The sequence below is a fragment of the Sycon ciliatum genome, chromosome 12 (genome assembly GCF_964019385.1).
Source record: "Sycon ciliatum chromosome 12, ocSycCili1.1, whole genome shotgun sequence".
NCBI classification, from domain to species: Eukaryota; Metazoa; Porifera; class Calcarea; order Leucosolenida; family Sycettidae; genus Sycon; species Sycon ciliatum.
In genome coordinates, this window is record NC_088654.1 from 20,022,635 (window position 1) to 20,045,172 (window position 22,538).

At 47.0% G+C, this 22,538-nt stretch overlaps 2 long non-coding RNA genes across 2 annotated transcripts in view; one reads left to right on the plus strand and one right to left on the minus strand.

The window, feature by feature from the left end:
• Positions 1 to 2,643, minus strand: part of LOC135827831 (uncharacterized) — a 42,891-nt gene extending 40,248 nt beyond the window's left edge. Inside the window, exon 1 of the long non-coding RNA XR_010555557.1 lies at positions 2,460 to 2,643. This is a non-coding gene — a long non-coding RNA (uncharacterized LOC135827831). The remainder of the gene's footprint in view (positions 1 to 2,459) is intronic.
• Positions 2,644 to 4,048: 1,405 nt separating this feature from the next.
• LOC135828504 (uncharacterized) lies at positions 4,049 to 6,925 on the plus strand. Its single transcript, XR_010555688.1, has 2 exons — positions 4,049 to 5,144; positions 5,835 to 6,925. It is a non-coding gene; the product is annotated as an uncharacterized LOC135828504 (long non-coding RNA).
• Positions 6,926 to 22,538: the final 15,613 nt, after the last annotated feature.

Genomic DNA, 22,538 nt, shown 5'->3' on the forward strand with positions numbered 1-22,538 from the left:
CTGACTTTGGTCTGAGAATGTTCTATCATGATCAAAAGTGTACAAGGAGCACTCAAAAATAAGCTACAGATGTACCTTTATCACTCTCTACTCCTTTTTCAAGACACAAAAGTCGACTGTCCACTTTCAAACCAGGAACCAGACATACCAGTGGTCCTTTTCAGCTGCTCCACGAGCGCAGGTAATGTTCACCAAGGGCCGCAGAGCAGAATCCATTCCAGAAAAAGAGCTAAAATACGAGTGAGACTGCATATCTGAGTACATGCACGAGTACATGCAGAAAATAGTCAATTTCAGCGTCTCTGCTCCAAAAAGCAACTAGCTTCGACTAGCTACAAAGACTACACCAAAGGATCAAACAACAACCATTTTCTTCAGTTTTTTTGGCAGATGGCTTCCTTGTGATTGAGCCAGCACGCCAAAAATCCCACTTGGGAGGAGTACAAAATTACAACTCTCAGATGTCCTCGATTGCTGGCCATGTTTCTTTCTTTCTCCCCCCCCCCCCCCATCTCTCTCTCCCCGTCTTTCTTCCCCTCTCTGTTCTCACTCGGCCACATGGGGTACAACGACAGAAGTACCACAGTCTGTTTCAAGAAGATTAGAAATCAGGTTTGGATCTTAAAAATTATGAAGATAAGGGAAAATTGGACAACAAAACACATAAAAGGGTTTGTTAGGGCACGGCAAATTGTTCTCTGAGGGTTTCGTAACAATTGGACCAGCCGTTAAGGAATTAGAATTTCGGCCAGGCTTCTTACCTTTTCCCATGGTTTACAATTGGAAGACAGTATCAATTTTTTTTAATCAAAACCCACGATTTATCCACTCCTTTTTGGCCTTGTGGTTATGAATGCTGTCTGCTGACCATGATTTTGCGGGTTCAAATCCCAACCTATCTTCAAATCCAACTTTTTTTCACTGTTTTGGTGATCAAGCTGAGAAGGTGGCTGCACCAAACGACTTGTTGTTGGAGCTCGCGCTTCCTGCCGAACTGACAGACACTTGACTGGCTCACGCCATGTGAACACACCCACAACACTGAAATGGTGTGAGTGAATAGAAGTCATTGCGCTGTAGCTAAGTGTTGAAGACACCGACACATCAATGGATCGATTTCTTGTTGAGAATTATTTTTGTATTTCAAGATCGCCAATTTATTTGAATTTAGGACTCAACACCGTCTTCTATCAGCTTTCACAAGCGTCTGCTTTTCTCAAAACAGGGAGGTTTAGTTCCCACGTAACGGAAACGCGTACGTGGGTGATACACGTAAAGTGGATAAAGGGCACCCACGTTGCAATGTGCTGTTTAGTCACACATAATGAAAACTTGTGAAATCGTTGCAGTCTTTTCGATGGAAACGGCATTTATGTGAGCGGGAAAGTTTTGAAAGTTTGAAAATAGATTCGAAGTCGACACCACGACAAAAGTAAATTAGTTGTTTCGGTCAATGGTTCTTGCATGTTCTTGTAGCAACTTTGGATTCTCGTTGTCCCTCTGTGTTTGTCAATCAAGTACATGTCCTCATGGCTCTCGTACCTGTCCTCTGCGAGCAGAGCTATGTCATCTCTAAGCGAAAAACGCACTGTATTCTTCGTTGGGGTTATCTTGGGCGTACTGACCACAACCACATCCTCAACATCAGCCATGACGAAGAAAAGTGAGAGGAAAGATTCAACGACTGCACAAAGCTACAAAAATTGTAAGCAGGGCGAAAGTGAAACTCGCCCACGTAACAAACAAACAAAAAAGTCGTTCCACACTTGGTTTTATTTCGGGTGATCTAAATCCGCTACATTTGAGCACACTCACAACCAGCGCAATGTGCTGCACTTTCATTTTCACTCGCGTTCTGGCCGAACGTTGGTGAGCCTCCATACACGGCATATCGTGAATCAGAAGACGTCTGTACGTGGGTCACTGAGTATCACGTGGTACACCCACGTAAAGTACACACAGATTGCGTGGGACTAAACCTCCCTATTGTCGTCGAGTCACACGGATGGCTTTCCCAAGTCATGCCCTCGAGAATGAGTGCGTACCCATATATTTTTCGTCACATGGTGAGAGTAAAATTGCATCGCAGCTCAAAGAAACTATTTGGTCACGAAACGATTTGGGACCCTTGCCGCGCTTCGACATTCGACATGTCCTCTCCGAGTCCATATCGATACGATACGAGGAAGAACGTTTGTTGTAAACCAGACATAACATGCTGACGTGAGTGAGTTGTCATTTTTCATGCTTTCGCGCAGAATATTTCTTCGAGTTCACGCTCACAGCGAGTTTTCCAGGCAGCTCATACGGTAAGACTGCAAACTCCTCGGGCGATCGCCAGGATTGCTAATCTTTTTGAAACTGATTTGTGAGCTAAAGAGCGTGCAACCTATCCGTCTATACTGATAGTTACCATAACTATTATTAAACCGGACTAGAATGGCACAGGTGAGACTTACCTTTTATCCCGGTTTACGATCCGTATAAACGCTTGCTCCGGGAAAGGTCTTCAGAGAACGTTGAGTGTTGGAGTAAGCACCCACCAGCTGGTCTACTTGACCAGAACCGTTCTAGGTTAGAGTTGCTGAGCGGAAACAGGTAATGAGACTTGTCTAAAGATAGCACCTCCTGTTCGATTGTTCTTTCGAGAGTGAGCTTCCTGCGCGCGAGCTAGCTGGAGTTTGCTTTTCTTTCTTGCTTCTGCCTACACTGCAGGTCATTCCGTGAACCGTTTAACCTTTAGATGTTCATTAAATAGAGCCTGTAGCCATAATGGCGTACACATTTTCGGTACGCATAATCCATAATGAGTGCAGTGTATCACTTCCCTAGATACTGTGTTGATCCCTAGCATGGTAGCAGGTACTGTAGGTGTCACACGCATGCACTTGTCACGTGCACGTGCATACATCTACACACCGTAAGGATCTTTATTTGTACGGTGTCCGTCATGGGGAGATTCGGAAAGGGGGAGGGGGGAGGGTCGGATGGGAGCCGGGAGGGGGACCTGTTACTTCTTCCCGTACATGGGAAGAACATTAGTTCCTTCGCGGTCACCGATAAGGGAGCCATACCGGCATACGTATAGATACGTAAGTGTAGGGCTCCCGGAACTGATCCTTTGTAATTGTAATCTTTTAAGGATTCCCCAAAGGCTTTCGCCTATATATCTCGAGGGGGGTTCCAAACTTTCCATAATACCAAATCTGAAAAAGAAGTGATGAGCAATAGGTGAGCAAAGAAAGAGAAAAAGACATAGTCTATGACAGAGCTCTGCGCTTGAGCATTATTATCCCCTCCTCATTACTTGCGGAATATTACTATTATTACCGGTAAATTAGTCAGTGTCGCTCACATGTACATTGTATACATGGAGGCGGCATCGCCTGTTTGTTTTGCAACTTTAACATTTAATACTCAACAACAACAACAACAATGCTCTCACACCGTTGTCACACACTTCCCTTGACAGGCTAGAACGACTCCGGAAAACCGCCAGAATATGTCTCCACCTTCCCCTTTAAACACACTTAGAACACTCCCACCTTTTGCATCGCGTCGATCAAATGGCCAACATTATTTTCACGCTGTCTGAAGCCTTTCCATACTGCACTGGTACTCGATGTTCCAGTTTTGTGACACGAGAATGGCACGAGAATTAGTGTACCGCTGAGTGTACCGCTATACACTTGGTCGACACTTTGTCGACACGTTGTTGATACTTTGTTGACAAGTGACCCCGTCAGCGGTCTAATTATTTGTGCCAAGGAGAACTGCAGAAGTCGACGAAGTCGAACGAGGAGGCCCCTTTCCGTACCCCGTACCGCAAAGTGCCATTGATGAATGTCTTCTGCACCTAAAAAACGCTGCCGCGTAGGCGGACTGAATGCGCAGGGCTGCAAAGACGTCCGCTCTAGGCCTTTTGAGACATGGTGTGATCTTTCCTACAAATCAATGTCCAGTGTGCAGCACTGCATGGCAACTTCTCCTAATAGTCCAGCGGCCCAAACTTCAAAAAAAATTTCCGTTTCAGTCTCAAGCAGACAACCTGGGTTCTTCACTACGGCCTAAAGTATGTATACCTGACCTGGATTCCGCTTGTTGTCATCTTCAGAGTTAGGGCAGAAGCTCAGGAGAAGCCAATTTCTCCGCTCTCGTCGGCGATACTGCGCACCATCTGGGGGTGCACAGTTCACGGAAAGGAGCGCCTTTTTCAAATTTTTGAAGATGACGACGACACCGACAGGATACTCTTTGAAATGTAGAATTGCATTTTCGTTTGGTAGTTGCATAGTAGTTGCGTTTCGCGCTGTTTGAGTGCCTCACAGCATGGTAGACACCTTTTGACATGATGGAGGAAGAGGCCGTGGAGCTTCTTAGGCCTCGTCCTGGGAATGGCGTTGTATCGCGGGAATTTTGCTTGTGCCATTGCGTTCAATGCATCGCAGGAAAAGCAAACCCGATTTACTTTGCAGAGTTGGGAAACTTTGTTTGAAGCTGCTAAATGCAGGCAGGACGAGCTATACCTTCTTGTGCGAGAGCCACTGCACCGAGGAGAGCGTCCGCGGATGGTACCACCGCAAGTGCTACAGTACATACACTAACAAAACGTTGCTGGGTCGGCTGCCACTTGGACGTGGCCATGACTTTTCAAGCCATTCTGAATTGGAGGAGATACATGTATGTGAGGATGGGACACCATGTACCAGCAAAGCGTAGAACAAGGAGAGATGTACAATGATTGAATCCACATCTGCAGACTTGTGCCTCATGACATGTGCATCTAGCAGAGTTGGAGAACAACGCAAGAATTTTGGCTTTCGCTCCAGAATGGCCCAGATTGCGTTGCAGCGGAAATCCACTATCAGCGTCGGAGCATGCTACAGTGCCTTCACCCACCTGGCCACTATGCACCGGCAACGAAGTGGCAGAGGGAGTGACCAGCCGTCGGCCTACGAAACATTTGACAGCCTGGTGCTGTATATACAGTCCGAGTTGAAGTCTGCAAGGGCCTTGCCCCTGAAGCTTCTCACGGATAAGTACAATAACTGCAAACGGCACCAGCTTGCCGACCGGCATCACACTCCGCCTTAGTATCCAACTTTCATGCTGAAAAAGAAGATAATGAGCTACTTGGGGACCAGGTGAGTTCTTGGCATTGTTGAATGTGTAGAAATAATTTGATCATGTTTTATTGTTTGGTCATGACCAAGGAAATCCAAATAACACATACGCTCAACTACAAGATCACATGATTGCATGTACACACCAGATCATGAGTCCAGACTCAACTCATGCACAGCAACTAAAAGCCGCTAAGTTCATTTCACACGCGCGCTCGGGAAACGGCACATGCTGCATGCATAACATAACACGATGCGCTACTATCATGAATGTCTGGGTGGCCAAGGAATGCCACAATGTGTATGTAGACGTGAACACTACAGTGCCTGACATCTACAACATAGGAATGTATTAAATGGAATGCAAGTGTTCATGCTCATGTAATGTGGTAGTCTTCTTTGGTTGAACTACGTTCGTGGCTGTTACACGTATTATTACGACCAGCTTGGCTCTCGCGCTACTTCACACGGTACACATGTAGGTCAGAATAAATCAGGGCTTGTGGTCCGAGTCAGAGTAATGTCCAAAGCTGACGTCAGTATTCTAGGCTGACTTTATGCAAGAAGAGACAGAGTTATAAACTGGTTGTTTTCTAAACACAATTGTATAGCCCGTGATAACGCGGACATGCGAACTTGACTTGTTTAAGGATCGAATTTCATTGGCGTGTTTCATTTGCGTTTTGTGTTTGAACTGTGTGTTTCCTTCAGCAATTGACATGTATGGTAAGTGGCATGGGTATACAGGCGCACTCTTCACGGAGCAACCACTTGTCTGTGTCGTCTGCAAACGGTCCGATGGCCGGTAATACCCAGTCATTGCCGAACAGTCATACTAGTACGCACCTGGCCCGGCTCCAACCATCCCAGTCCAGCCGGTCGCCGCAGATGTCCTGCCCGCATCCACGTCCACTGCGCACCCCAGTGTCCGGCAAGAGAACGGGCCCAATGCCAGGAGTTACGACGGGCCCACTGCCAGGAATTACGATAGGCTCACTGCCAGGAGTTACGATAGGCCCGCTGCGATATCCGCTGGGCTTGTCCCCGCCAATGTCGTGTTGCCCACTCATTTCGGCTTCAAAGGATCCGCTACTCCGCCGCGTCAGGTGAACACCAGTGGATCCGTTTCATCTCTGGGTACTACATCAGCCTCCAATACAGATGTATCGGCTAGTACGGCTTTGACTACAACCTCGGGTGCGAGGCAACCAGTGGTGGCTGCGGTGTCTTCTACAGCGCCATCTCAACCACGGTCGCAGCAGGTTCTTGCTGATCTCTAGCGTGCTATGTGGTGTGTGAGTGTGTGCGCGCACGGACGCGCACACACAATGCCATGTGTTGTGCGGTGTGTGTGTGTGTGCGTGCGTGTGGGGTTTGTGTATGTGTGTGTGCGAGCGCGCGCGCGCACAATGTCATGTGTTGTGCGGTGTGTGTACGTGTGTGCGCGCGCGCGCGCGCGCATGCACACAATGCCATGATGAGGGTGAAGGCAGTTTCGATAGTGGATTGGACTGTAAGTCCGACTGTGAATCGGACAGTGAGTCTGAAAGCTAAGGCTAGTGGACCGCACTATTGAAGTTTTTGAATTGATTTGAATTTGAATTGTACTTTTCAACTCTGCAGCAAATGACAAATACACTACTGCGCTATTATTTACAACATCTTCCATATCGCTCGTTTGCTAAGATCAGCTTATGATCGCTATCACTCTGCCGTTTTCCGGTGTCCTTTGCTTCACTCGTGCTAGCTCTCTTCCGCTGGTGTTGTCGAGATAGTGTCCCAATAAATGAAATCCTCTCATACGAAAGATCCATGTTTGGGGGTGATTTTGGTCGAATTTTACAACAAATCAATCTGTGCCATCTCTAATCACCATCAATAGGAAATGAACGCTCGGCAAAGGGCAACCATGATCTACGAATCATCCAAATACAAGAACAAATTCACATCGACTGCACTAATTTTCAATAAAATATCGTATCACATGCTGCCAATTTCAATCAAGGAGTCGTAAAATAACGACTTCCGTAACGAAACCTAAAATTGGTTCTCCCCAGCTTATGCCCTAGTTCTGGACATGACAACAAGCCGTTTCGACATCCCTAGGACATGGTCTTTCCACCCATGCAAAGCTCAGGTTGTCTGCTTGAGACTGAAACGGGACTTGCAAAACAACGTCCTTTAGATTTGGGCCGCAGGACTATAAGGTTAACATCTGCCCTCTTTGGTACATGTATACCCTTGGCTCTTGGTCATTGGAATGTCTAAGGTGCAACATCCTACATCGTGGGAACTCCTTCCGGCACCCCCGTACCGCAAAGTGCCATTGATGATCGATGAATGTCTTCTGCAAGCGGAACGACCCCGTAAACGCTGTCGCGTCGGCGGGCTGAATGCGCAGGACGAAAAATATTGCTGCAGAGACGTCCGTTCTACAGGCCTTTGGAGACATGGTGCGAACTCCTTCCGGTACCCCCGTACCGCAAAGTGCCATTGATGGATGTCTTCTGCAACTGGAACGGCCCCGTAAACGCTGTCCCGTCCGCCGACGAAAAATATTGCTGCAAAGACGTCCGCTCTAGATCTAGGCCTTTGCAGAAAAAATTTGGAGGCATCGTGCGAACTCCTTCCGGTACCCCCGTCCCGAAAAGTGCCATTGAGAATTAATGAGAATGCACTGACCTGACGCCGTGACGGGGAGGAGAACGGCAGAAGTGGACGCAGACGAACGACGAGGAATCAGGACGAGCGAGCAATGGCAGGACTGTAAGTAATAGCTCAATTAATGAGAACTTGACATTCATGGCACTTGCCACTGCATATTTCTTGTCCACTCACGATGTCTTTCCTCTGCCCCTGTGTGCCCGCGGCCCTGTTGCTGCACTGGCCCGATGAATCGAATGTCTTCTGCAACTGGAACGGGCCCGTAAACTCTGTCACGTCGGCGGACTGAATGCGCAGGACGAAAAACATTGCTGCGAAGACGTCCCCTTTAGACGACGGTAAGGCATCCCTTGATATGTTGCCAGTGTGTGCCATGGTATCGCGCGATGGTGAATGAGAAATGATGAAGGGTACGGTTAGGTGGGACGGTATACCTGTTATCTTCCAACACGTTATCAGGTCGACAGCGCATTGTACTCACTCTATTCTTGTAGTTCGTTACGTTTAAGGTGTGTGTGTATATCTTGCCAATAGTTAATGGTGTACAGTCGCACGCTATAGACGCCATGTTCTTTTGCAGGGTTTGCAAACTGTACGTGAAGAAAGACAGCATGCCGCCATCTTGCGTTCTCAATGACTTGCACCTTGACCCTGTACCCCAGTGCTTGTCGCGACTAAACTCATTCGAAAAATAACTCATTCAAAAAGTGGAACCCTTCCAGTCATGTTATAAGCTAGACACAAAGCATGGCAGTCGACCGCATTCAAAGCGAGTGAGGTGCCAAGAACAAAATACTCCACCTTCCATTGTCAATTGACGGCAACCCGCGTCTCATGCATGACTTGTGTGCTGACAATACAAACATCATAGTTAACTGTGTACCAACCAGTGCGAAGATTGTCTGGAAGCACCTTGTCAGGCTGAAGGTTGTCGTCGCAGCCTTTCATGAATTGCTTGCACATTTGTACCAGTTGTACCGGCTATGCGAGTGCCATGGTGACAAACGCATTCTTATTGAGCTTTGAGACACATGTCAGCAGGGCGTTATCGCATCACTGACGTCTTGCAGCCATTCCGTGAATGATATTTTGCGCGAGTTTGCATCGCACGCAGTATCGCAGAACGTGTCAAATTACGCATCACACTGCAAACTTGCTCCTCTGCATGCAAGTGGATTTCATTGCACTTCTCAGTTTGGGAAATGCTCGAATATGATAGTTCTGCGTGTGAGTACACTAGCCCTGAACATACATATAGGTGACCCGTTTGTGGTGTCTCATAGCCTACCTCACGACCTTCTGCTTTCTTTCTGCATCACTTGTATCTTGCAGGTATATCATCCTGTGACGACCACATTGAAGTCTGAATTTGAAGTGTGAAGATGCTTCAGCAACCACATCGTACTTTTCCATTGCTTTCATTGTGCTTCTACTGTGCATGTGTGTAACTTGTGGGGTATACTTGTGATGACATTGTGTGCTGGTGACACGGTCAGATTTTTTCCATGCGTGTAACGTACACCTGCATGTTATGCATTGAAAAGGATCTGCCACTTGCGATCCTGGGACGAGTATCAGGTCAGCTTTGTCTTGTGTAGGCTGTACCAGATTGCTGTTCACTTCTCTATCTGTTGGATATGTGACTTTCTGCACGTTTCTGGTGTATGGTGGCCACTTCTTTGCTTGTCACTTTGTATGATATTACATTCTGTATTCGCTGCTTCCATGGCGTGGTCTGCAAACTGCAATCCTTGGGCAAATGTCATGTTTGCTATGTTGTGCTTTGGCCGTCAGCTTGTCTACACGTTGTAGTTGAATTATTTTGTTTCACAACTGACTTCCTCAAGTACGGTGGCCACTGCTTTGCATGGCATTATACATGAAGAATTTCCAGTTTGTGTCGTGTGCATGTGCGTATGTGTGCGTGACCATGTGCGTGTGCCGTGTACACCCGCATGTTTGTGTATCTGTGTGCGGGGTAGCGAGGTGGAGAGGGCTGGTATGTATCAGTGTGTTATTGCAGTCTCATGGCTACATACAGTACATCGCGCGTGTGCTCATCATGTTTACCTTCGGGGTTGGGGTGGGGAGGGAACGGAAAAAGAACTGAAATTATCCATATAAAAGCCGCTCTGTGAGCGGTTCTGAAAACCCTTTACTGGTGCTGCCCCGTCGTAAAAGTAAGAAATTAGAACTGGAGCATTGTCCCCCCAAATGCGAACAGATCCACCTAAATCGAGAATGACGGGACCCGAACGCACCAGTAGCACGAGGTTCCTAGCTGTGGATGCAGATGGGGACGTTGGTCCAGACCATAGGCCATGGTCATCGATAATTGTACGTGTACTAGCAATACACTGCCACTGATACAATGTGCAATGTACTGCACATAGTAGTGGTGGTGTTACCCTATGATGCTGGGATCCTGTGCCCTCCCGACCTCGTGCTACTGGTGCGTTCGGGTCCCGTCATTCGCGATTTAGGTGGATCTGTTCGCGTTTGGGGGGACAATGCTCCAGTTCTAATTTCTTACTTTTACGACGGGGCAGCACCAGTAAAGGGTTTTCAGAACCGCTCACAGAGCGGTTTTTATATGGATAATTAAACATATATGTTCTGAAGACAGTATGCAGTGGTGTGCGTTCTGTGTGTTTTCTGTGCGTTCTCTGTGCGATCTGTGTGCGCTCTGTTCTCTTGTGTATTCCCTGTGCGATCTGTGTGTTCTTCATGTACTGTGCAGAAGACTCCAGATATTGTAGAATTTACGAGTGTAACAATTATTTATCTACTGTGTTTATTCTATATTTTGTTAATCCTTCGTTCTTCCGAGAGCACAGTCAAAGCGTTTACTAGGAGTTAGTTACTAGTACATCACTGATTGTTACAAGCAGTTTACAGGTTACAAAACAGCTGGTGTTGTTTCTAAGTTGATTATCTCGAATTCGAATTGTTACTTATCTTTGCATTCCTTCAGAAAGTCCGTTCTGCAGCTCTAGTCCGTCCTAGTGTACGTTCTGCTCTGACAAGGCTTGCCTTCACCCTGTGGGTGCTAACACTCTCTGACAGGACATGGTTGAAATTGCTTTGAGTTCCCATCAGCACAGATCTTCGTTTTCCTTGTTCTTTGAACTTCGTTTGACTTCTACTTTCGAATTTCACTGTTTGTATTATTTTCTGACTTTTCTTGATTTTCCATTATTTTTGTCCACTGCGTGCCAGTACAGCTTGTGTATCGTCATGGCAGCGTGACATCATTGTTTTTCTCATATGCATGCACGTGATCTACGCATTTCTTCTTTGGAGCGCTGTGTGCCACCGCCACGTAGCTTTGCGTGCGCCAGTACAGTGTCTTCGTTGTTGAGAGTTCTTGAGAAGACGAGCAAGTAAGTAAAAAATTAGTTCAGGGCAGGGAGTCGTAAAATACCGGTATTTTACGACTCCCTGGTAACTAGTTAGTTGTCGTTTCGGTTTCTGATGTGCGGTGGAAAGCGTCTCCACGCGTACAATATACTCTTCGCGCATTCTCTGCGCCATAATTATGCCCCACCACATTATACTCTCGCTGCATACTGCTAGCAACGTGCAACCTTCGTATAATTTACGTCGCTCTCGTACTTGGCACTTGCCAACTCCGCGGACTGACCGCTGTCTCCATTCTCCCCTGTGCAAGGCCCTTCATTACTGCTTGCCCGCTCAGCTTCGCGAAATCCCTTCTCGTACTCCCTTCAAATCCGAGATATCCCTACTGTTGCACAACTCTGTATGCTCGTGTAGCGACCACCCCTGCCCGTACTGTCCACTTAAGTAGTCATTAACCCCTAGGCCCTGCCCACCCAATTCTTCCTCACTCTTTCTCCTTTCTTACACTATTATCTTTTATTGGCCACTGGCTATCGTGAGAATAAAGATTTGAAACAACAACAAAAACAAGAGCAGGGAATGCAGGCATTCAAGGAAGGCGCCTACAAGTCTCTCCGCAGCCGAGACGGGCACTCAGCCACAGGTGATATTACTGCTGAAATGAACAGCGTCAGTGCACGCCCACCAAACTGAGGTAGCGGAGAGTTCTAGCTTGCAGGTTATCGCTCCCAGTACACCCCTCCGCCTAGAGGCACTGGGGCAGGCCACGACGACGGGGCCACCACTTTGCCTCTGACGACGCGGATTGGATACCCTGCGCTCCTCGTCGTCGCCGACACAGCCACGGCCATGCGGCCATGGAGGAGAAAACCAAGGCCGATGAGACATGGCCCTCCCCTCAGAGGAAACACCCGAAATACTGAGTCCAGATAAGTTTCAACTAGCCAAAAGAAAAACAAACAAATTCCAAAAAAATCCATACTAATGTCAGTGAATTTGAACATTCTCAGTACCAATGTATGTGCGTTGCTTATTCAACAAAATGGACGAGTTGCTTACCTTTACCTGTTCGTGCTCTGAATCTCAGAACGAACTATCAGTCATTGCAGTCCAGGAAACCTGGGGCTGGGCTGACACATCAGACCCTGACAGTCTCTATGCAATCCCAGGCCACAAGCTGTAGGGATTTCCCTATCAAAATAATAAAATTAATACTACTACAGGTACCACTACTAAGCTGACCAGAGCTGACAGGCAGGACTTTGGTGGTGGTGTTGCCTTGTACACAGCGGTACGTTTCAACACAGGGGTACTGAAAATACAAATGACAGCAGCAGAATGCGTATGGACGAGAATTTCCACTGATAAACTTTCCCTCGTTGTTGCAAACATTTACCGACCACCCGTAGCGATGGCACCCTCTTCTGTGCGGAGCTGGAAAGCAGAATTAAAACCGCTAGAGCCGAAGGTGACCATGGTGACCATCTCCTACTCTTGGAAGCTTCAATGCCAAGAACAGTGCGTGGCTCACCACAGACAGAACAGATCGCCTTGGGGACGACATACAAATGTAATGGGTAGCCGAGTGGTAGGCGCGGTGAAATCAACAAGAATTCGTTTTATTCTACTTCTTTCAGGTACACACCTGAAATATAATTATTAGTGAAAGAAGAAGCGGCAAAATAACTGACTTTCTCTCCGGTGCACACCTGGAGGTTGAATAGCTCGTTATTATCAAAATCTCATCTAAACAGAAATGCGCAGCAGCTTTTATGAAGCAGACGCCGTACGCTTACATACGGAGATACACTAACTATACATCAGCCAAAGCTCCGCATTAGTTCCGTACTACTTCCGTATTGGTCGGGCAGGGATACTACACCCTCCCTTCCTACAGATTATCACGCCCTCGTGATTTTCAAAAACAATTAGTGAAGAGTTGACTTTTTACGTGAGTAAAGACTTTTTATGCGTGGTGAACTGCGCCGACACCCACGGTCAACTGGGTACTCACAGCTCGGAGTGAGGGTAACAAGGATGCAGTTTACAGGGTTATGATTGGTTGAGAGACTCACCTACTCTCCCCTGACTCACTTGTGAGGTCTGCATTCGCCACTAAGGTGTGCAAGGCATAGGCATAGTGGTGGCCTGCGGAAGCGAAGGCTAGTTTGTGTGTTTCTGAACATTCAAGCGATGCCAACGCGAATCCCGCGAATTATTATTATTATTATTATTAAGAGTTACGAACACAGCGTCAACCGGAAGATGGCAAATTATATCGGAAATGATAACGTTTAGAGTGGACAGAAGAAATGAACTGAAAACAAATCATAAAGTAGTAGCACACCAGGTTCACACGATCTCTCGGGGTCAAAAGGGGAAAGAACTGTCCTCCAAATAGGACCTGAAAAACTACAGCACTCTTGCTGCACAACGCTGGCACAACCCGCCAGGAACATCGCAGTTCAAAAACCGAACTGAATACACTATAACTATAAGGGGCGTTGTCACACACATTGTCCCACGTTAGCTGGGTAAACCGTGGCTCACCATGATCAGACGCCTACCAAACTAAACTGGATTCACACACTCGCATAAAGGAGGACTGAAAAGAACAGGGAGACTGAAGGAAGAGAGGAAAGAAAATGCCATACCTAGAATCAGCGTTAGTAACCACGGCGGCGGCTGGAGCTACGGCGGAGGGCAAGCCAGGTTTTATCTTCATCTTGGTTGAGCCGGTCACTCAGAGCGGCTAGCTCGGCGTCAGACAAATGACCTCCCTCCTCGTCTTGAATCGTGGTCTTCACATTGTCGATAGCATCGCTTTGCGCGACGTAAAGAGTGATGGTCTAGCCAGGAAGAGTGTTGACGAAAATCTGCATCCCACCACGGAGGCGAAGTACCAAGTGAAGAGTGGGCTCCTGCTTCCGACTGCGTGCCGGCGAAAATCAAACGCTGCTGGTCTTGGGGAATACCCTCCTTGTCTTGGGCAGTAGCCTGCCTGTTGTCGTCCTCATCAGCTTCGCCATCACCACCGGTAGTATACATGTAGGTAGCGGGTCGCTTGGAATCGCCATCGGAGTCTCCAGTGGATGCCATGTGGAGGGAAGGGTGATCCGCGCTAGCACCCTGACTGTGCAGAAAGCTAATAAGCATGGCCAGGCCCAGGAAAGCAAGAAACATGATTCTCATCTTGATTCGTCGCACGGAGCTGCAGCGGGTTGAGCCATGGGGGTCTGGGGTCGAATCACGTCGTTATATTTTAAACTACACCGCTGCCACCAATGTAATGGTTAGCCGAGTGGTAGGCGCGGTGAAATCAACAAGAATTCGTTTTATTCTACTTCTTTCAGGTACACACCTGAAATATAATTATTAGTGAAAGAAGAAGCGGCAAAATAACTGACTTTCTCTCCGGTGCACACCTGGAGGTTGAATAGCTCGTTATTATCAAAATCTCATCTAAAAAGAAATGCGCAGCAGCTTTTATGAAGCAGACGCCGTACGCTTACATACGGAGATACACTAACTATACATCAGCCAAAGCTCCGCATTAGTTCCGTACTACTTCCGTATTGGTCGGGCAGGGATACTACACCCTCCCTTCCTACAGATTATCACGCCCTCGTGATTTTCAAAAACAATTAGTGAAGAGTTGACTTTTTACGTGAGTAAAGACTTTTTATGCGTGGTGAACTGCGCCGACACCCACGGTCAACTGGGTACTCACAGCTCGGAGTGAGGGTAACAAGGATGCAGTTTACAGGGTTATGATTGGTTGAGAGACTCACCTACTCTCCCCTGACTCACTTGTGAGGTCTGCATTCGCCACTAAGGTGTGCAAGGCATAGGCATAGTGGTGGCCTGCGGAAGCGAAGGCTAGTTTGTGTGTTTCTGAACATTCAAGCGATGCCAACGCGAATCCCGCGAATTATTATTATTATTATTATTAAGAGTTACGAACACAGCGTCAACCGGAAGATGGCAAATTATATCGGAAATGATAACGTTTAGAGTGGACAGAAGAAATGAACTGAAAACAAATCATAAAGTAGTAGCACACCAGGTTCACACGATCTCTCGGGGTCAAAAGGGGAAAGAACTGTCCTCCAAATAGGACCTGAAAAACTACAGCACTCTTGCTGCACAACGCTGGCACAACCCGCCAGGAACATCGCAGTTCAAAAACCGAACTGAATACACTATAACTATAAGGGGCGTTGTCACACACATTGTCCCACGTTAGCTGGGTAAACCGTGGCTCACCATGATCAGACGCCTACCAAACTAAACTGGATTCACACACTCGCATAAAGGAGGACTGAAAAGAACAGGGAGACTGAAGGAAGAGAGGAAAGAAAATGCCATACCTAGAATCAGCGTTAGTAACCACGGCGGCGGCTGGAGCTACGGCGGAGGGCAAGCCAGGTTTTATCTTCATCTTGGTTGAGCCGGTCACTCAGAGCGGCTAGCTCGGCGTCAGACAAATGACCTCCCTCCTCGTCTTGAATCGTGGTCTTCACATTGTCGATAGCATCGCTTTGCGCGACGTAAAGAGTGATGGTCTAGCCAGGAAGAGTGTTGACGAAAATCTGCATCCCACCACGGAGGCGAAGTACCAAGTGAAGAGTGGGCTCCTGCTTCCGACTGCGTGCCGGCGAAAATCAAACGCTGCTGGTCTTGGGGAATACCCTCCTTGTCTTGGGCAGTAGCCTGCCTGTTGTCGTCCTCATCAGCTTCGCCATCACCACCGGTAGTATACATGTAGGTAGCGGGTCGCTTGGAATCGCCATCGGAGTCTCCAGTGGATGCCATGTGGAGGGAAGGGTGATCCGCGCTAGCACCCTGACTGTGCAGAAAGCTAATAAGCATGGCCAGGCCCAGGAAAGCAAGAAACATGATTCTCATCTTGATTCGTCGCACGGAGCTGCAGCGGGTTGAGCCATGGGGGTCTGGGGTCGAATCACGTCGTTATATTTTAAACTACACCGCTGCCACCAATGTAATGGTTAGCCGAGTGGTAGGCGCGGTGAAATCAACAAGAATTCGTTTTATTCTACTTCTTTCAGGTACACACCTGAAATATAATTATTAGTGAAAGAAGAAGCGGCAAAATAACTGACTTTCTCTCCGGTGCACACCTGGAGGTTGAATAGCTCGTTATTATCAAAATCTCATCTAAAAAGAAATGCGCAGCAGCTTTTATGAAGCAGACGCCGTACGCTTACATACGGAGGACATCAGCCAAAGCTCCGTATTAGTTCCGTACTACTTCCGTATTGGTCGGGCAGGGACACTACACAAACTCTTCTACACACATACGGCCCCACCCAACATGTCAGGTTCCCTACTTGCATCCACCGACAAACACCTCTCTCATGCCTAGACCTTGTTATCTCCTCATTCCCCAGCAATGGGGCTGTTAAGTGTGACGTCACGGCTCCTTCGATACGCATAGCAACGGAGAGCACTGGGGACAAACAAAAGTCGCGTCCTCTGGATGGAACCAGATGTCAAGGGCAACAGCATCTAAATGACTGGAGAGACAGCAGTTTTTCTTTGCTTTTTCTTCAAGCGATTGTTGTCGCTCTTTACTCCTTGTTCTTTCCTCTACAAAACTCCTGTAGTCGTCGAGTGCCTTCATGATGGCTGTGATATTGGCTGCCCACAGTAAAACTCCGTGTTTGAGAGTGCTTTGAAGATGTTTCGCGTCCTGATGGATCAAAGTATGAGCGCTCCTTGTGGATTCGATTATAATAGGTGAGTTGTTCAAGAAATCAGTGTCTTCTTTCTGTCTCTGCCCTCACGCTGGCACAATATCAGCCTCTATATCCATGACAGCTCGCACCTCCCGTAAACTGCATGACTTACATGTAGATATATTTTCGCCCTCCGTGGTGATCTGGTGATTGAAGACCCATGGAAGAATTTATTATGTTCAGAATGATGTCCTAAGAATATAAAATAAAATAATTCTAGGGAATTGTCATAGGGTATTTTTGGAAGGATGGAGACAGAGAGAGAGCACTGTTTGAAGTGTTTGTCTCACTGTAATTACTCCAGATTATTGAATGTTGTATGATCTACTCTATATTTTCCACAATGGTTTTTCCTGATTTGCAGGATCTCTTCTTTTGCTGTTTGCGTGTTTACAGGAAGTGGCTGTCTGGTGTAACTGCACCAGATCCTGAGGAAATTAAGTCAGATGCGGAGGCAGGGTCGTCCAGTGATGCAACACTGCCGTTCTGTGTGCAGCGTCACCGCTAATACCCCCGGCGAAAACACAAAAAAGACAAACACGTGAAACTTTTTGAAGACTACAGTATTGACCGTTCTGCTAATAAATGCATGACTGCTCCGACAGTCGATAATCGAAACACAGAGCACCAGCATGATGTTTTCATATTGGGAACCACACAACAGCTCAATTCTCAAGCCCAAAAATTGATGAATACAAATACAGAGCGACGCAACAAGAGATCATCCGGCAACCAAACAAACCTGGGTCTAATGCACTGAATAGTCCTGAAATACGCAAGCCAGACAAAGCAGTGCAAGCACATACTGTTACAAAGTACATGCATTGCAGAACAAAGTGTAACCAAAGATACACAGGGTTATAGCTGCACACTTGTGCATGTGCTCGCTCAGCCCAAGAACACACGATAATGATGATAGAAACAATCCGGGGGAAACACGCTAACACCGAAGTAAGCATCAACACGTAAATAGTGCAGCTCTGAAAAAAATACATTGACATGTACATTGGTGTGTCGAGTAGTATCAGGCTTGAATAATCATCCAACCAAGACTTCATCAGGTCCCAGACGCTGAGATCGCACGCCGAATGTGAAGTGCATCTAGCCTTGAACCTGTCGCACAAGACACACACATATGGCAAAATGACATCCACTCTGAATATTTCCAGAGGCCAATCATGACAGAACACAGAAATGAAACCACGGGCTCAACCAAGTAAACACAAAGGAAGTTAGTCAAAATAATCCATGCAGTGCTCTTTTAATTGCAGCGCTGATTGCAGTGTTGCGTCATAGCCCGATACCCACTGAGCACAGACACAACTCCATTCTTCAGGGGCAAGACATACTCTTTTGGAATAAAGTCATAAAGTACAGCGTTCCAATGACATTACGGACACCTCGTCCAAATGCATGGTCTGTTCATCTGGCCGACTCGGCCACGCATGAGAGTGTGTGCATGTATTCGGTGCGTATGGTGTACCAGTTGTGGGACAATGAAGATGGAATTATTATCATGATGTTACATGTACATCTACAGTGTATGTTTGAGTGTAAAGTAAATTTTATTTTATTGCACATTTCTTCGACACAAGTACCGGTAATTACTTACTTCACATGTTCGCATTTCTCATAATCGATCCACCTGCACTCCGTATCCAGGTATCAGTCGAGGAAAAATTCTCCCAGATATACACTAGTCACCACAGCCATGTGATGACATTGGGATGGGCCCCAAGCACGATTGCGCTCTCTAGTTACAATAAATTTGGCCAGATTATCTGTGAAGACAAAATGCAATGCATAGCGGCAATCGATGGATGAAGAGAGAGTTCGTAAATACCTATATCTTTCCACTTGTTCAGGAGCTTACCTTTTGGAGTTCATATCGTTTACACGATCTCTCATGCTGTCTTGCACCTTGGTTTTGTTGACCATGGATACGCCATCCCAGAAAACATTCTACAGGAGCTACTAATGCAGAGCGTTTCACGCTCGATCTCGGCGATCTACCTTGTCACGCCAATAAAATCCTCCGTGACACTGGCTACAGTCACAAGAGACGTCTCAGTAAGGTAATGAGCACGACAACATCGTCGAGATCAAGGACAAAGAGAAAACAAAACACTCACTGAAAACAGCAAAGAAGAAACGAAGAAATGTACACGATTCCTATATGTTATTATTATTATTCTTTATTTCCACGATGGCCCATGGCCAATAAGGAAGATAATATGATTCAAATCAGTCCAGAATCATATAAAATCAGTCTAGCAAGTAAGGAAATCAACACATTGCAGGGGGATGGGGTCACGATGGGGTACAGTGTGAGCTACTACAGGAGCATATGGATGATAGAATGAGGCTAGACGCCATTGATTTAAACGCATGCTTGCTATTTGTTTCACGCAGGTCGGGGGGTAGTTGGTTGAAATTGTGAAGGGATAGGTTGATGGGTGAGTTGGTGTGTCGGTATGTGTGTGATGTTCTCAATGTGTATGTTCTCATGTGTCGTAGTGCATATGGCTGCTCTGTGATTGGTCGTGCAAGGTGAGGCTGTTGCAGGTGAAGGGGAGCGCGGATGTACTTGATGTTGTGGGCAAGAGTAACCTGTCGTAAGAGTTGCCGGGAGACTAATGTGGGGAGTTGGAGATGATGAAGAAGTGAGCTGTGATGGACTGGTGCAAAAAGGGGGATCCGCAGGCAGATACGGGCTGCTCGTCGCTGAACGCGTTCTAATTGGTCCTTCTGTGTGCGGGTGGTGTTGGATAACACGAGACTGCCGTACTCTATAACCGGGCGAATGTAGGCGGTGTAGATTACGAGCAGACTGGGGGTGTTAAGTTGGCCTCGTGTTTTACGAAGTTGGTGAAGGAGTTTTTTGGATTTGTTTATTATGTGCGTGACATGTGAGTTCCATTGGAGGTTGTTTTGTAGGATGATGTTGCCACTGACAACTGGTTCGGTGGAGACGACGCTACTTTTGTTTGTCCCCAGTGGGATCGTTGTTATGCGTATCGAAGGAACTGTGACGTCATCACTTAACAGCCCCATGATGTTCATATCCAATCACTTCCACCGTTTGGCGCATCCGACCATACTACTATCAGTGGCCACATCAATAATCAACTGCCCCCCCCCCCCCATAAGTATTTTAATTCACATTCTCTTTATAATTTTCATATTCGCCTTCATGTTATTGGGTTATATGCCCGTTTGAATTTGCGAATCTAACTAAATACAAACAAACAAACAACAAACAAATTAACAACTCCCCTCCACGATCCAGAAGCACCACATTCTGGTCATGGACTCATGGACAGACAGCACTGTCCACCTTCTTCGAGAAGCCCTTTCACCCACAGATCTCAACCACCATCCAAACCAACACGACCCATGCCCAGTTGACACCTTCTGGAGATCCTGGCGCGACAAAGTCCTGAGCATCGCCCAAGAACACTGCCAAGTTACTCGCACTCACCCACTTGGGACAAGAGATCACGCTCGCCCGACGACTGGAACACGTTCACTGCCCAAAGAAACCATGTCACCACTCTCCTGCGTCGTGCAAAATCGGATTTCGTGAACAACTCAACAGCCTCCTCTACTTCCCTATACCGCCTCATGAAGCATCTAACTACAGCTACAAAACAACGCATATCCGAACTCGTCAGCCAAGCAACTCCTGCAACGACACCTGCACAAAAAACTGCTGCCCTCAACGAATTCTTCATTTCACAGAGCAAGCTGTCCGTGGCCAATGCGGATGAGCAAACTCCAGCCATCAACACCACCCCTGACATCCTCAGTCCCCTTCTCGACTTCCCAAGCTGAGGTAGAAAAACTCCTCCGCGGAGTTGATACCAACAAAAGCCCCAGGTTCGACTCTAGGCATATGCGGATAATGCCGGCAGAAAAATTGGCAGAATTCGGTACTTTTTTGGTAAGTTTCATGCATGTTTGGTGTGTGGATGAAGAAATGGAGCAGAATTCGAGGAATTGCCCGCCATAAGGTTTGTATGGTTCTGCCAATTTCACTGCTTTTCGAGCAGAATGCCACCTTTTCGAGCATTATCCGCCATTGCCTATTCGACTTTATACCAAACCGCTTGCTCAAAGAAGCGGCTAACGAACTTGCACCGTCGTTATCTCTTTATTCTATCATTCCAAGCCGGAGAAATCCCGCAGGAGTGGGAAGATGCCACCATTACTCCAGTGGCCAAGCCTGGTGACCCAACCCAACCAACAAACTATAGACCCATCTCTCTCTTGAGGACTACACTTAGTCTATTAGGCGGGTTACAGAACTACTGTCGTTCGCTGGCTTACTTGTAGTTTTGATAACGCTTCGCTCTTCTTTAAAATATCTATCATTCTCTCTTTTTTCTCCTTATCTTCTCCCCAACCCTAGGCCCTCCTTCCCTGTAACATAATAACATATTCGCTGCCTTGTCATTGAACATTTGTGCTCGTTTGGATTAGCGAATTCAAATAAAGTGTTCATACATACATGCATCGAAATTCCAAGAAAAAAATGTACATCGGCTCCTCCACAACCACATAACACCCCACCTACCCAACCAGACTCCGTGAAAAAGACGGCACTGAGCAGCAGCTTGCTCGTCTCGTCCATACCCTCTGCAGTCTCCACTGCGAGAGACAACGGGAAACACGTCACTGCCTGCTTTTTTGATCTAAGCAAGGCCTTCGATCGTGTGTGGCATGCAGGCCTTCTAGCAAAACTCTCCCACTATGGTGTTCAGGGCAACGCCCTGGAGTGGTTCCGACGGTATCTGTTGGGGCGTCAGCAGAGGGTCCAGGTGGATGGCGAGCTATCGCCTTTCCTCGGGATCCCTGCCGGCGTCCCTCAGGGATCTGTTCTGGCTAGAACGAACGACTCCAGCGGAAAGCCGCCATGTCTCCACCTTCCTCTTTACACACACTTAGAACACGTCCACCTTTTGCACCGCATCAAATGGCCAACATTATTTTCACGCTTTAAAGTTAAACATAAAACCCTGCTATCGCCACGCAAAGTGGTCATTGGCTACCCCAGCCATGTATTGCTTGGAATAAAATAAAATAAAAATAAAATAATTTTTACTCTTCGCACATTCTCTGCGCCACAATTATGCCCTGCCACATAATTATACTCTCGCTGCATACTGCTAGCAGCGTGCAACCTTCGTATAATTTACTTCGCTCTCGTACTTGGCACTTGCCAACTCCGCGGACTGATCGCTGTCTCCATTCTCTTCTGTACAAGCCTGAAGGCTTATTATTATTATTATTATTATTATTATTATTAAATTTTGAATAGGGCAGTCCCACAGGCCTAGGGCCTTTTTACAGGGTACCCTATGAATTGTTGAATAGATGAACGGAAGTTTCTGAGCAAGGAGATTGTGCGAATATCAGCAGGAAGCGCATTCCAACGATCAGAACCAAGAAAGCTAAGCGAGTATAAACCATAGCGGCGAGAAACTAAAGGAAGACTAAGTGACAAAGTGGGTTGAGAGCGTGTACGGGCTGAGGTTTGTGAAGTGGCAGTGCGAGGGAGGAAGCAGGTCGAGAGTAGTGGACTGCACAACTTATGGAGGGCTCGAAACACCAGTACAAACAGGCGAAATTG